Source organism: Panthera pardus, unplaced genomic scaffold, assembly GCF_024362965.1.
Source record: "Panthera pardus isolate Hobbes unplaced genomic scaffold, ASM2436296v1 HiC_scaffold_19, whole genome shotgun sequence".
NCBI lineage: Eukaryota > Metazoa > Chordata > Mammalia > Carnivora > Felidae > Panthera > Panthera pardus.
Genome location: NW_026526754.1, coordinates 5,341,331 through 5,355,677, shown reverse-complemented (window position 1 = coordinate 5,355,677; position 14,347 = coordinate 5,341,331). Strand labels below are relative to the sequence as shown.

Genomic DNA, 14,347 nt, shown 5'->3' with positions numbered 1-14,347 from the left:
TATTAGTATTATTATCTTAGAGTAGAAATTGCAATGTAGCAGTTAGAGCTGGGCACGCTTGCCTTCGGAATAATGCCTTGGTGATTCTTGTGTTTTATTCATCACCGCTCCTACTGCAAACATCACAAAGAATCTTCAACTTCAGCAAATCTCGGCAGTGCATTTGGGAGCATTATTAGTCAGGAGACTAATGCAGCCTGAGAGGATGTGTCTTTGAAGTAAGGGATGGGTCCTAGGGAATTATTTCAGCGGCCCTCTCCCCATCAACCCCATTGCCATCGTGCCCTGCATTACCAGCCAGAGAGGCACCCGGTTTGCGCTTAGAGAGGCGTGCCTGTGTTCCTTTCTTATTGGCTGCTTAATATCCCATTTCTCTGAAGTGGAGAAAGATCACCTGTCAGCAAGTTTGCTGCCAATTGCTTACAATTTTTCCCTAATAGGCTGCCTGGTGATTCCCTCCCTGTAGGCAGACCAGCCTAGTGCCACTCTGACACTGCTGATAAATAGCTGTGTGGCTTTGGGCAAGCCAATTAACCTCAGTTTACTCATCTGTAAAGTGGCCTTTTGGGTCCTTTCCAGCTCTAAAATGATGTGGCCCTCAAATCTCCCACAAATCCTTTGGCTCGGTGCTATCCAGCTGTCACATCTCAGCATTCTAGAGAAAGCCATGCAAACAGAAACACCAGGATGTGTAGCACAGGCTGGATTTGCCCAGAGTAGCCAGCAGGTGATAGTGGACAGAGTATGCCTGCAGGGTAAGAAGTTTGGGACTCTGTGGAGTACATTGAATGCCAAATTCAGAGCTTTGGACTTCGTTCCCTAGGCCCTAGGGAGCCTTTGAAGGGTTGGGAATAAGGGAGTGATGCGTTCAATGCTTTATTAAATGATTTCTGGAACAGCATTGAGAATTACTGCTAGAAAGAACAGAAGCTCTAAACAGGGAAGCCAGCAGGTAGGGGATTACAGCAGAGATGATGAAGCAGGGCCTAGGGTGGCAGCATTATCACAATAGCTGATGTGTACTGAGCATTTACTATATGCACACACTGTGCTCAGCACTTCCCATAAATTATCTCCACCCATCCTCACTACAACCTCAGTGATGCAGAAGCTATAATGATCCCCATTTATAAAACACAGAAACTAAGACTCAGAGTAGTCAAACAACTTTCCCCAGGTTTCAACAGTTAATAAGTGGACAAACAGGGATTTGAACACAGATCCCATGTTCTCCACTGCTCTGCTGTAGGGACACAGAGGTAAGAGGCTTCCAGGGGTAGGTTCATGAGACTTGCTGCTGACCGTCGATGAGAAATTGGGATGGATATTTGGCGAAGTGCATCTTGAGTGCCTTGGACTTGGCCTTCCAAGGATTATGTCACTGCATCTTTCCAACCTCATAAACAGGAGCCGCAAGATCACACAGATAGATTGTGGCAAAGGATTTGAACTCAGAACCTGGAAGATCCAGAAAGCTTTCCCTAGGACACTTCTAATGCTTCTAAGATTGATGGGTTCTTGGCTTTCTCCCAACCCAGGATGCTTTGAAGATGACACAGAATATTATGCTTTCTGTAATGTGCTCATATGACTTAAATGCTTAAAAAGATGTGTTACAGAGAAAAGAAATTGTGTTTCCAAGTTCCATGGTTTTTTTGTTTTGTTTTGTTTTGTTTTGTTTTTTTGAAATTTTGGCGCCTCTCCAGCCCTGGCATAGATGAAGATGCCCCAACAGTGTCACTTTGGAACAATTATTTTGCAGCCAGAGTTTACAGTGGTGTTTATAGAGGGTGTTGAGAGAAAGCATATAAGCCTAGTCGTTATCCATCAGTGGACACTCTCCACCTTCTGCTGTGTGGTGCCATGACCTGGTACAATGTATACAAAAGCTGAGAGAAGAGAGTCACATTGTGTCTTCACTGAGGCATATTAATAAGGACCCAGATTTCTGAGAGTTGAAAGAATCATCTATACTGGATTTTAAGAGACATCAAATTTGTCACTCTAAACCGGGACTTAAGAACAAATGAAATTGCAAACACCAACATGACTAAGTCTTGCCCAGAGAGACAAAGGCCACATGGTCTCCGTGCTTGGTATTTCTATGTCTGCTCTAATATTCTTGAAACATTTTCATTTCTATGCCTCTTTGATTCATCTTTACCCATTCTTTCTTTGTTAACCAACTCACTGTGAGACAAGAGATGGGAACTTGCTTCCCTTGTCTAGACTCAAGTTCTCTCTTTTGTAGAAGAGGGTTAGAATGGAAAATTGCTGGGGTGCCTGGGTGGCTCAGTGAGTTAAGCGTCCGACTTGGGTTCAGGTCATGATCTCGTGGTTCGTGGGTTCAAGCCCCACCGGGCTCTGTGCTGACAGCTCGAAGCCTGGACCCTGATTCGGATTCTGTGTCTCCCTCTCTCTCTGCCCCTCACCTGATCTCTCTCTCTCTCAAAAGTAAATAAACATTTAAAAATTTTTAATAATAATAATAAAAAAAAAAGAATGGAAAATTGCCTCCCCACAGGAGGGATCTGGAAGAACAGCTGAGCTCTGCTTTAAAAGTCCAAAAACCGAACAAAACAAAATAAAAACAAAAGCAAAAAAGAACATCTCTGGCTACCCTGCTTGACCCAGAGAATACATGTATTATTATTCTCTTCTTAATCCAGCTCCTGGGGTTCAGATATTTATTTGGACAATGAAAACCAAATTGATGATAGGCCCTTGGGAACTCAGGACTTAGTTCTCAGGTTCTGGCAAAGAACCTACAAATCCTATCTCCGGACTCATTTAAATTAATGGTTGTAAAAACAAAAGCAAATAAGAAAAGCTTTGTGGCTAAGAATGTGAATTGATTAAATTCATGGAAATAGCATCACTCTTCAAGGATTGCCTGTCTTCGCTTAATGTTGAAAATATTGATATTATCTCTAGTATTGTTTCCCCTATTTTTACATTTGCATGGGAAACGATTTGATTAACATTTTCTCTGAAGATGGTTTCCTTCGGAGAAAGTTACATTGATTGTATCAGCTCGGCCACAGGCCACAAGCGTGCCTTCCCAGGCAAGACTGATTTGGATGCAAAACAGCTATTTTGGAAACAGTAACTTTACCTGTATTGTTGAACCTCTTTTCAAGGCTCCGTTGGGTTTGCTATAGTAGAGCATTGAGGTTGCCACTCACATGACATACATTGTGCTAATGCAACTTTAATTTTCATACCAAATTGGACAAGAAATAAGTTTGTCAGAAATAATCAAGTCTATTGCAGAAGAACCAGGGTGGGTAGTTACTGAGATGTGACTGTTACTATGTGAGGTGACCTTGTGTCCTGAGGATGTGTAGATAGAGGTCGTCGGGCATGCTGGACCCAGGGACACCCCTTAGGAAACTCCTGGGGACCGTTGCCAGCTAGGAATATCCCCCAGTCATTAAGTATAATTTGGCTCTGGCTCTGCCTCTGCCTCATTCCCACTGACTTGCTGGGATCCTTACAAAAACGAAACAAAACAAACAAACACACAAAACCAAAAATGCTTTATATAAATAGTTCAATATCTATGAAATTTATGCTTTACCTTAAATAAAAGATACAGTGACTGGATGCTAAGTCCACCTAGGTAGATCTGGAAATCCAACATAGTGTGAGGAAGAACTGGGAAAATATGTGTAAGTGATTCCTTATACTGAGCATGTAGGAACTGATTTTAAGCCTATTGGTTATCTCTGAGGTCAAAATCCCTTTGGCTTCATATTTCATACGTGAATTTTAGAATATATTTCCTCAGAACATTCAACAATTCTTACAGCCTCCAGGACACTAATATATCAGAGTTTCCAAAGTTCATTTAGGTTGCTGGTCATCTGTTCGGGGGTTTCTTTTGAGCTGATGGGACATAGAATGACTTGCATACTATATCCTATCAATGTTCTCTTGCGGGTTGAAACAGCAAGAAACACGGATGCTTCCTTGATGGCTTTGGCATGTGCTTTAAATTCACTGTCTCACTCAGGTCTCATGACAGCGTTGAAACCTGACCTGAGTGATTAAAAGCTCAAGGGCTGAAGGGGTTCAGACTTCACTGCCTTCAGATTCTGCTGCCACCAGTTTTTAGTGGTGTGGCCAGGAATACACAAGTTATTCTTTTTTTTTTTTTTTTCTTCAGTTTCCTCATCTGTACTTTTGGCATGACAAGAACATATACAGAGCCAAGTGAACACTTCATAAATGTCAGCGACAGCCCTGTGGTGAGATGTGTATTGTTACTTCTGCTCTGCAGAGAGGAAGTGGGTGCTGTGAGCTTGCACACCTTACTCTGGTTACATAGCAGCTAGTAGTGACAACGTGGACTCTGTGTCCAAGTTCAGTGGCTCCAAACCCATTTGTTCCTTTCTGTTCCTTCTACTCAAGTTTACTAAGCTATCATTTCTCTCTTCCACACCAAACCTTCTCTTGGATTTGATGCGGACTAGTTTTCCATTGCTTATGAAGGGTTCATGCTTTCCTTTTAAAGAAATTGACATAAATAGTGGTCTCTTTCCCTGGATGAATATTTGCATAACTGTGAAGTATGTTAAGAACTCAATTTTCTCCACCGAATCCTTTGTTTTTGAGCTTTTCTATGTTTATAATTGAAATTCTAGGAGCATAGCTCTCCAAGCCAGTGTTGTCCTTGAGATATGTAACACAAGCCACAAAGGTGAGCCAAATAATGCAATTTTAAATTTTCTAGTAGTCCGGTTTTTAAAAAGGTAAAAAAGTGACAATTTTATTTTTATTTTTTGTTTTTTAAAGGTTTATTTATTTTTGAGAGACATGGAGAGAGAGAACGAGCAGGGGAGGGACAGAGAGAGAGAGGGAGACACAGAATCTGAAGCAGGCTCCAGGCTCTAAACTGTCAGCACAGAGCCTGACACGGGGCTCAGACCCATGCACCATGAGATCATGACCTGAGCTGAAGTCACTTAACTGATTGAGCCACCGAGGCGCCACAAAAAGTGACAATTTTAATGATGCAGCTAATATATCCAAAATATTATGGCATGCAATCAATATAAAATTATTAATGTGCTATTTCTCCTTCTTTTTTCATACTAAGTCTTGGAAATCTGGTGTGTATTATACACATGTAACACATCTCAGTGGGGACTAGGCACGTGTCTAGTGCTCAGAAGCTGCATGCACCTAGTAGATACTGTATAGATGGTGGAAGCCTTAGTATTTCAAAGGACAATTTATGCAACAAATAATTTTTAAACAACTGTTGGGAAGTACTCTTAGGCACGTTGTTGTGTTACCTAATTTCAGTCTCAAGATAACCCTGTACTTTCACCCCTATTTTTCAGACAAGGTAACTTACAGCTCAGATTATATACATGCTTATTATTATACAGCTAGTAAGATGCAGAACTTGAATTTAGATTTCCCATCTTTTGTCTCCCTTTCCAGGGCTCTTTCTACAGTACTGTAAGCGCCCAATAGTGATGATGATGATGATGATGACGACAACCATTTTGAAATAATAATATTAACATAGTAATTCTGTTAATACCTGGCAAAGGTGAATTTAGAACACTTTCTCCTAAATTGTGTCATTTATGGTTGTGTGTATAAACATTTGATACACAATCATTTAAAATATATATTTACATCCTGAATGAGTCTCTAGCAGGTTGCAGAAGGTAAGGTCCAAAGCTAACCAAGAAGATGTAATGACTCAATGAACCAAGCTGCTTCCAATGCCAAATTTATCCAGGAAATCAGATTCACGTGAAGGTTAGAGAGTTTCATCGGGAGGCATGAAATATGACCACTAGGGAGATGGGGTGTGGTGCTCGGGCCATGTGGGTACATACTTGTGTGACTGTGCATGTGTAAGTCCTAGGCGGGCAGAAACTAGGGCAGGTACATACAGGTGGGCTCATGGCTGCACCTTTTAAAGCCTCACCACCTTTTAAATCACAGCTGCAAGAGCCACCTTCTTTCACTTTTAGCTTTATTGCAGGTTTGCTGAATCTTCAACCCAAAGCTGGGTCTTGTAACAGAGGAATCCATAGAAAGAGAATGATCAAGATAGGGTCATTCTTACTTAGAACCAGGGATAATAATGGCTTTCAAAGATATGATGAGCTAACATTGACACAAGCTTCAGACCTTGCAACCTGACCTTAAGATGTGGGACACCTGTGAGTACAGGTGTCCCTGAGGCAAAATAGATGACAATAAATCTGCTATCCATCCATCCATTTAGCAAATATTCATGAGACACCAATAAATTAATTAGGCTAGAGATAGAAAGGTGGACACGTTAGACAGTTTCTACTCTTATGGGGTCAGACAGTAAAATTTAAGCGAATGAACAACATATTTTTCAGTAGTGATAAGTGTAATTAGCAAAACATGGCAACGTGATATGTTAGGAGGTGAATGATAGTTGCTGTCTTTGCCCGTCCCTGCTGAGTGCTACTGGGTATGAATGAGGAGGATGATTATGAGGATATTTATCATTATTGGCGGCCGACTAAGTGATGACTACAAAGGGAATAAGGAAGGAAGAATGAAAAAAATTTAAAAAAAGGAATACAAATGACAAGGAAGGAAGGAAGCAAGAGATGGAGGAGGGGAGAAAAGGAGGCCAAAGTATTAGCATCATGGCTGACACCTCTCAGAGTGATGACAGGAAATCCCAACAATGGTCCGAGAGCTGCATCCCCTAAAATTGAAGGGGAGTCCCACACAGGAAAAGAAACCTGACCAGCAGCACAGATGAGTTCAGGGATCTGCCAAGAGCAGGATCTGGGCCTCTTTTTCATGGCCTCTTCTTGTTCATGCCCATGTCTCCTCATGGGCATTCATTGCCTTTATTCCAGAGAAGGTAATTTAAGCAAGGATATATGAGGAGGGTAGTATGCATCTCTTGGGGTTCTGAGAAGTCAGTGAATGTGTAGAACAAGTTTGTATAAGTAGATGACTGGAAGAGATACCATTATTAGAACATAATTCCTTTCGTTAATGGATAGAAGTTTTGAGATGATGCCTGGAAGAATATTCCCACACCTATCTGAGGGATTGCTTGGAAGGACAAAGTGATGGGATTTTCACCTGTGACAAGAAAAAAAAAAGTGGCTAAACATCTGTCTCAGGAAGAGATACTTAAGTTAAATCCCTTGATAAGATGTGCTAGCTGTAAGTGGAAGGAGGTGGAAATGTTCTCTTAGGGGGCATTAAACATAGCAATTTGTCTACCCATCTTGGGCAGTCCAATAAATACCATTCTGGTGGGAGATACTTGGTTGCCTTCTCACATTAAATTCCCTCAATTCAATCTCTTAATTTTTCTTTAAGGTACTTGTCTGTCTCAGACATGTCTCTCCTGACATTTACGATTCATCCTTCTTCTCTTTTATCCTTGCTTCCTTCCTTTGATCAGAGCCCCCTGACCTTCTTCAGCTCTGACACTTATGGCTCCTTCAATTTTGGGCATCTAGCAGGTTGTAGTGGCTATAGGTTACAAAAATCTGCGAAGTATAGTTGAAGAGAAAAGGAGAAGTTTGGGACTGTATCATTGGAACGTCCATGGAAGCTCTAGCTTCTGGCTGGACTGGATCCAGAGCTTAACAATGTTGGAAAATGTGTTCTTCTCCGTCTCCATCACGTGGTGACCTCTTCATCTACTTGTCTCTGATTTTCTTTGAGTGTTAGTCTCAGATTCTCTTGCCCTGGGAGGGTTTCCTATGTAACATAAACAATGACACAGTGACCACTAGAAGTCTCAAAACATATATTTATACTTTAAGTGTGCACAAGCAGGAAATTCCAAAGAACTGAGAATGCCCTGCCTTGAGCCACATGCCCATTTCTGAGGCTATTTTTCAGGTCCTATGAATACTCTTAAGGACCCCGCTTGGGCCATGTGTTCATTCTTGTGGTTGACAGTGGGATTGGGATAGAAAACAAAACCTCTTGAACACATAGATACTCAGAACTGTTATTGGATGGATGGTTTGATGAATGGATAGCTGAAATGGTATTTGGCTTCCCTAGACCTTTAGCGTGTTATCCGCAGTTAATGTCTGCATTTGTGCTGTTTATGCTTTGGTAGAAGGGATTCATGTCACCTCCCAATATAGAAGTTATAAAGGTACAGCTGTCTATGTGCTGTTTCTCAGTGGCTGTGAATTTCATGCAGCCCAGACCAGCATATCATCTCACAATTCATGGTGCCCATGGATGGATGAATGAAAGAGTAAGTTATTTAAAGTATAAATGAATTAATGAGAAAACAGATGGTTATAAACCATTTCTGTAAGGTCAGGTTCTCTGCTCAATATATCCTTTAGAATCAAAGTTCTGAAAGTGACCTTCAAGGCCATTTTGTTCACTTACATTTTATATTACATTTTATATTTTTAAACAGATTTAGGTGCTGATATTTAGAGAAATTTACGGATTATCCCTGAAGTCTCATGCCATAATGATAGTACAGTCAAGAATAGGGCATCAGCACTTTTAACTCCCAGTGAAATGCACTTTCTAGTACATAATTTATTTTCTCAGCTAATATACATTAGCTAAGCATCTACCATATTCCTGTCCCGATAGGAGATGCTATTGGGGATATGAAAATGAAAAGACCGAGCTCCAATTGTCCAGCAGCTCACAGATGAATGAGGACAATTTGGTAAATGCCCAATAGCACGACTGTTATATATCCAGAGAAGGAGTGCCATTCTGGCCTGCTGGCTTGATATTTTCTTACTATCTGAGTAGAACTTGAGTATCTCATGCAACTGGTCTGCCAAGGTTGTTTTACAGAAGCATCTGAAGACATGTCAACTTTAATGTGTTGGCCTGCCATTCCCTACGGCCCAGGGAACTTAGGCATAACAGGGAAAAGGATATCCTAACACCTGGGGACACATCCCATTTCTCAGATTCTCTGAAGACACCACATTGGCCAGGTTGGGTCTTCCAGTTGTTGTTCTGCTCAGTTGCATGGCCCTTCCTTCTACATTTGATCTCTTTTGATAATTTCTTTTCTCCATTGAGTCAGACAAGCTGAATTTTCAGGTTGGAAGGAAAAAACTGTAAGACTTGCCATTCTTATATAAATCCCCATTTTCCAGACAATCCACCTCTGGGTTTGGGTGGCTCACCTGCTACCTTGTGATGATTTCTGGGTAGATCATCATTCCAGCGGAGCTTTGTTACCTTGGCAAATCTCATAGAAAACCAGTTTACAGACTCCTATTCTGAATCACCTCTCATGATTTAAAATCTATGCCTCAGGGGCACCTGGGTGGCTCAGTTGGTTGAGTGTCCGACTCTTGATTTCCACTCAGGTCATGATCTTAGGGTTTATGGGATGAAGCCCTGCATGGAGATCCATGCTGAGCACGGAGCCTGCTTGAGATTCTATCTCTCTCCCTCCCCTGCTTGCACTCAATCTCTCTCTCTTTCTCAAAGTAAATAAATGAACATAAAAAAAGAAAACAAATAAAGTTTATGCCTCAATTTCTCTGACTGAAAGTCCTTGGTAGTTATAAAAGAAGAGAATGTCAGGGGCTTCCTATGGAGGGAACAGGAGTTCGCAGTATTCTGTTCTTTGTTATAAGGCTGATAACATGGGCATGTTCCCTTAGTAAAAATTCATCGAGCTATGCTCTTCAATATGAATGTTATACTTTTTTTTTTTTTTGGAAAAAGTTTAGAAGCCAAAGCAAAAAATAATAGTAATAACTGCATCCCTAAAGCAGTGGTTATGAACCTGGGATGATTTTTCCACCAGGGGACATTTGGCAAGATCTGAGACATCTTTGGTTGTCACCACTGGGTAGGGGTATGCTACTGGTATCTAGTGGGTAGAGGCCAGGGATGATGCTAAATGTTCTACATTGCACGGAACAGCACCCTCTCCCCCCAACAAATACTTATCTGGCCCAGTAATGCTGCTGTTCAGAAGCCCTAGGCTGAAGAACGAAGATCAATCTGAAAGATTCATTTCTGAAGGGCCATAGCAGGCACTGTTCATAGAAACGTGTGTGACAGATTATATCTTTATTTCACAGTTGGGGAAACTGAGGCTCATAGAAGCTAATCCATCTAGAGTCATCCACTTAGGAACTTGGGTCCCCGTGGAGTCCAAACCCTTACCGTTTACACCAATTAATTATTTTGCCTATTATCACTTCTCTAGCACAAAAATCATAATTTGAAAACTTACACATATTTTCCTCCACAAGTGAAACACTTATTTTGTGTGAAGCAATCAGATAAAGGCATTAACAACAACAACAAAAAAAGGCTTTACAGAAATATCATCCTTATGATCTTCTGCAACAATGGCCTCATAATAAACTCCTGTGAATTACTTTTTCCAAGAACTTGTAAAAAATGTGCAAACTGGAAAGCCGAGCATTCTTGTTATTGAACCAGTTGAAATCTGACCTTTGCACATAAGTAAGAAGACTGTCATTCAGGGGAGATAGAAAGCCTTCCTGGCGGGGCGCCTGGGTGGCTCAGTCGGTTAAGCGTCCGACTTCGGCTCAGGTCACGATCTCGCGGTCCGCGAGTTCGAGCCCCATGTCGGGCTCTGGGCTGACAGCTCAGAGCCTGGAGCTTGCTTCCGATTCTGTGTCTCCCTCTCTCTCTGCCCCTCCCCCGTTCATGCTGTGTCTCTCTCTGTCTCAAAAAAAATAAATAAATAAACGTTTAAAAAAAAAAAAAAAAGAAAAGAAAGCCTTCCTGGCTGCTATCAGGAGATTGTAGGGCCTCTTTCGTTCCCTTGAGTATGAAGTTGCCTGAAGTTTCCCATCTGTAAATACTGATGTATACATAGTGTATCAGTCAGGGTACACTGAGGGTACTGGAGTCAGTCGGATACACCCATATTAGGAAATTTATTGAAAGGGATTGGCTCAAGCGACTGCAAGGGTTGGCAAAGCCAAGTCTGAAATCCACAGGACAGGTGAGCAGCAAGGCCAGACTGGAGCCCAAGGATGTGAGCTGAAGCCGCAGTCCACAGGTAGACTTCTCTCTTCATCATCGGAGTAGCTTCAGCTCTGCTCTGAAGGGCTTTCAACTGATCGAGCCAGGCCCACCCAGATTATCGAGAATAATCTTCTTTACCAAAAGTAAACTGGTTAGAGACCTTAATGACAAAATACAAAACACCTTCACAATAACACCTCCCTAAGTGTTGGTGTAACTAGAGACTATTGCCTAGCCCACTTTACACATAAAGCCAACCATCACACACAGTGAGCACAGTTTTTTCTCAGCCAGACATTATTTTAGATGGTGTAGTAGGGTTATCAGAAAGTATAATGAGTGTGAATACTATAAACTACACTATTTCTCTTAACAGCATCAGGGTGTGGTTGGCCCTACTGAACTACTATACTTCCTCCGGTCTCCATGTTTGGAGGTATCTTTGTATGCAACCAATTACTTGTGATTCTGTCTTGAGACTCAGTATGATGTTGCACTGAGAAAATATGGCAGGCTGGAAAGAGCTAGCGGTAATGCAGACGTGGAGTCATAGCTGGGCTCTGTCCGCAAGAGCTCTGTGAATGTGTATATTATTTAATAATAATACACACAGATATAATACACTGCCTCGCAGAGTCTGTTAAGATTGCTTGAGAGACACTTATGTAGTGGATGGTAACATAGGTACATGCATGCATAAATATATGTATATATGTGTTCAAACATACATGCATGTGAACTCTAGTTACTTTAGCGAGCATCCGTTTATACAACAAAAGATCTACCAGGTAATAGCCACAGTGATAGGTACTAGACACACAGAAATAAAACTATCGTAGTCCTTACCTTCAAAGTCCTAATAGTCTGGAGGAGGAGGGTATCATTAAATTGGTTATTTCAGTATGTTTGGATACATGCTGTAATACACACATCTAGAAACATAAAAAAGCTCTCTTGAATGTTGAATAACTGAAAGCAAAATTAATTAGCTAGAAGACTGTTCTTTGAATATATGCTCCTTGGATGGATATTAGGACCAACTCTTACTTAATAAGGAATTACTGTTTGTTAGGGTTTAACTAAAGTTCTGGGCAGGCTGCCAGGAGAAAGGTGACTGGATTCCCAGCAGTTGGCCATGTGAACGGCTCAAACAGTATGGCCTATTTACTTGTCCATTTATTTATGGCATTTCCTATTCTCAAGAGGTGTTGAAGTGGCCTTCATAAATACCAGCAATGCACTAAGATTTCAACAAAGGAAAGTTTTAAAGAAATCAGGATGAAGGGAAAGTAAGAGTAAGGTTGAAAGATAGAACAAAGGACTTCACTGAAGAGCATACCATAAGTTATGACATAGAACATTGTTCCCTTGTAACAGGCAACTGGAGAAAGACCAAGAGTTATAAAATTACCACAAAACAATAATACATTAGTGTTCAGGTGAAACAAAACATTTCTTGACACCCATGCCAGTAGAATTTCTCCCAAAGTGGCTTGTAAAGAGACCAGAGCCTTTAACAATTACCCAAGCATAAACAGAAAGCTCCATATACACTATATATATGTGTATATATATATATATATACACATATATATAGTATATATATATATATATATATATACACATATATATAGTATATATATATATATATACACATATATATAGTGTATATATATATATATATATATATATATATATATATACATATATATAGTATACATGTATATAGTATACATGTATATAGTATATATATACTATTTGGTGCCTGTGTATTTACATATATACACATACAGGTGCATCTCTAGGGTTGCCCAATTCAAGTAGGGGCCCAAGTGTATGAGTCCAGTTCAGTGGTCAAGATTCTTTGATAGTGACATTTCCATGGATTTTGTAGAGTCAGGTCTTAGCCCAGCCTGTCCCTTGCCCTCCTCTCCATGTTCCTTTGACACACTGCTTCATGGCCTTCTACCAGAAGCCAGGTGATATGGACTAGAAAGAGTAATGTAGACAGGTGAACCAGAGCTGCTGAGTGTTCCAGAACTGTACCACTCTCAGAGTACTGGGCTCAGAGCTACCGAGAGCCTTGAGTTCTGGGCACCTGTTACTTGCCTCTGTAGTAACTTCAGACAAGGCATTTCCCTTTGTGCCCTCAGTGTTCACCTGCCTGGGAGTGGGTTTCTAAGAGCCTTTGGATCTCAGAAAGAGTGGACAGTTACAGCATCTGAGATGGGCTTTGGCCTTTGGCCTCCCAAGAACTCTTGAAAAAAGAGAAACAGTTTACTGTTGTCATTACTGGAAGTTGTATGGATCTGTTAAAAATGCATCACATTGCTACATAACTGACATTAACACAGGATTCTTTTTCTTTCTGTCTTTCCCTCTAAGTAAAATTCCCTCAAGGTGTGGAGAAACTGTCCACTGAAAAATCAAGGTTCATGGTCTGTGCATGATGAGACAAAGGAGTCTGTGATTTGAACTGTTACAAGAAAACTCAGGAGATGCACCTTTGTACTTGGCCAGTGGACTCCTGGCACCTGTTCTGGGCTTGGTCACATGGCTATGGCCAAGTCCTCAGCTCCTTTGTGTGGGAGGAAGATAGTAATTGCGGCCCCATCTTTACTAAGGTTGATGTGCCATTGGCTGTATAAAGACACTATTATACGCAGATAGGGTTTGGATAGTGCCAAAGACAAGGAAGAGAGTACTTTTCAGTTTGGTTCAAAGCATTATTTTCTTTGTAGGCTCAGTGGGAATGAGGGCCTCCTTGTCTACTCTGGGCTGAGAGATGGCCATCATTGGGCAGCTGTGGAAGGAACCCTGGCCTTGGAGTTGAAAATTCTAAATTCTCATCCAGATACTATCATTTTTACATAAACCTTAGACAAATAACTATTCCTATTGGGGCATCTGTTTACATTTTTTTAATAATAGAGCTAAACTTGGTGACCTCTAAGAACCTTTGCAGTTCTGTGGGGCTCCAGTACCCCATTCATCATGCTGTGGAATAGAGATTTAGGAGTGAACAGGACAGACCCTGACATCTGGGAGAGTTCTGTTGGAAGGGGCAGGGAGCATCCATGATGGGACAACCTCAGATTGGGGTAGTTGTAGCGAGGAAATAAACAGAGTCATGTAATAGAAGAAGAGGTGAAATGGGTCTTTCTCGCTAAAGTGAGGTGAAATGGGTAATTCTCCCAGGAATACTTCTCTGAGGAGGTGACATTCTTTGACTCTGCTCTTTATTATAGCAAAGTAAACAGTTAAAATGACATCAGAAACAACAGCTCTGTCCTTTGCAAATGTATCCCAGCAGTAGCAGTAGAGGACAGAATGGATTGAGGAAGACGTTTCCTGT

The 14,347-nt window shown here is 41.1% G+C and overlaps 1 protein-coding gene across 2 annotated transcripts in view; it reads left to right on the top strand.

Moving 5' to 3' along the window:
* The window catches only part of CDH11 (cadherin 11), a 152,598-nt gene that overhangs the window by 11,464 nt on the left and 126,787 nt on the right, over positions 1 to 14,347 (top strand). The window contains exon 2 of one of the 2 annotated variants that reach the window (XM_053906513.1): positions 4,169 to 4,250. The exons of the other annotated variant lie outside the window; for it this stretch is intronic. The gene's annotated coding sequence lies outside the window, so the exon portion shown is untranslated. The remainder of the gene's footprint in view (positions 1 to 4,168; positions 4,251 to 14,347) is intronic. 2 annotated transcript variants of the gene reach the window in all.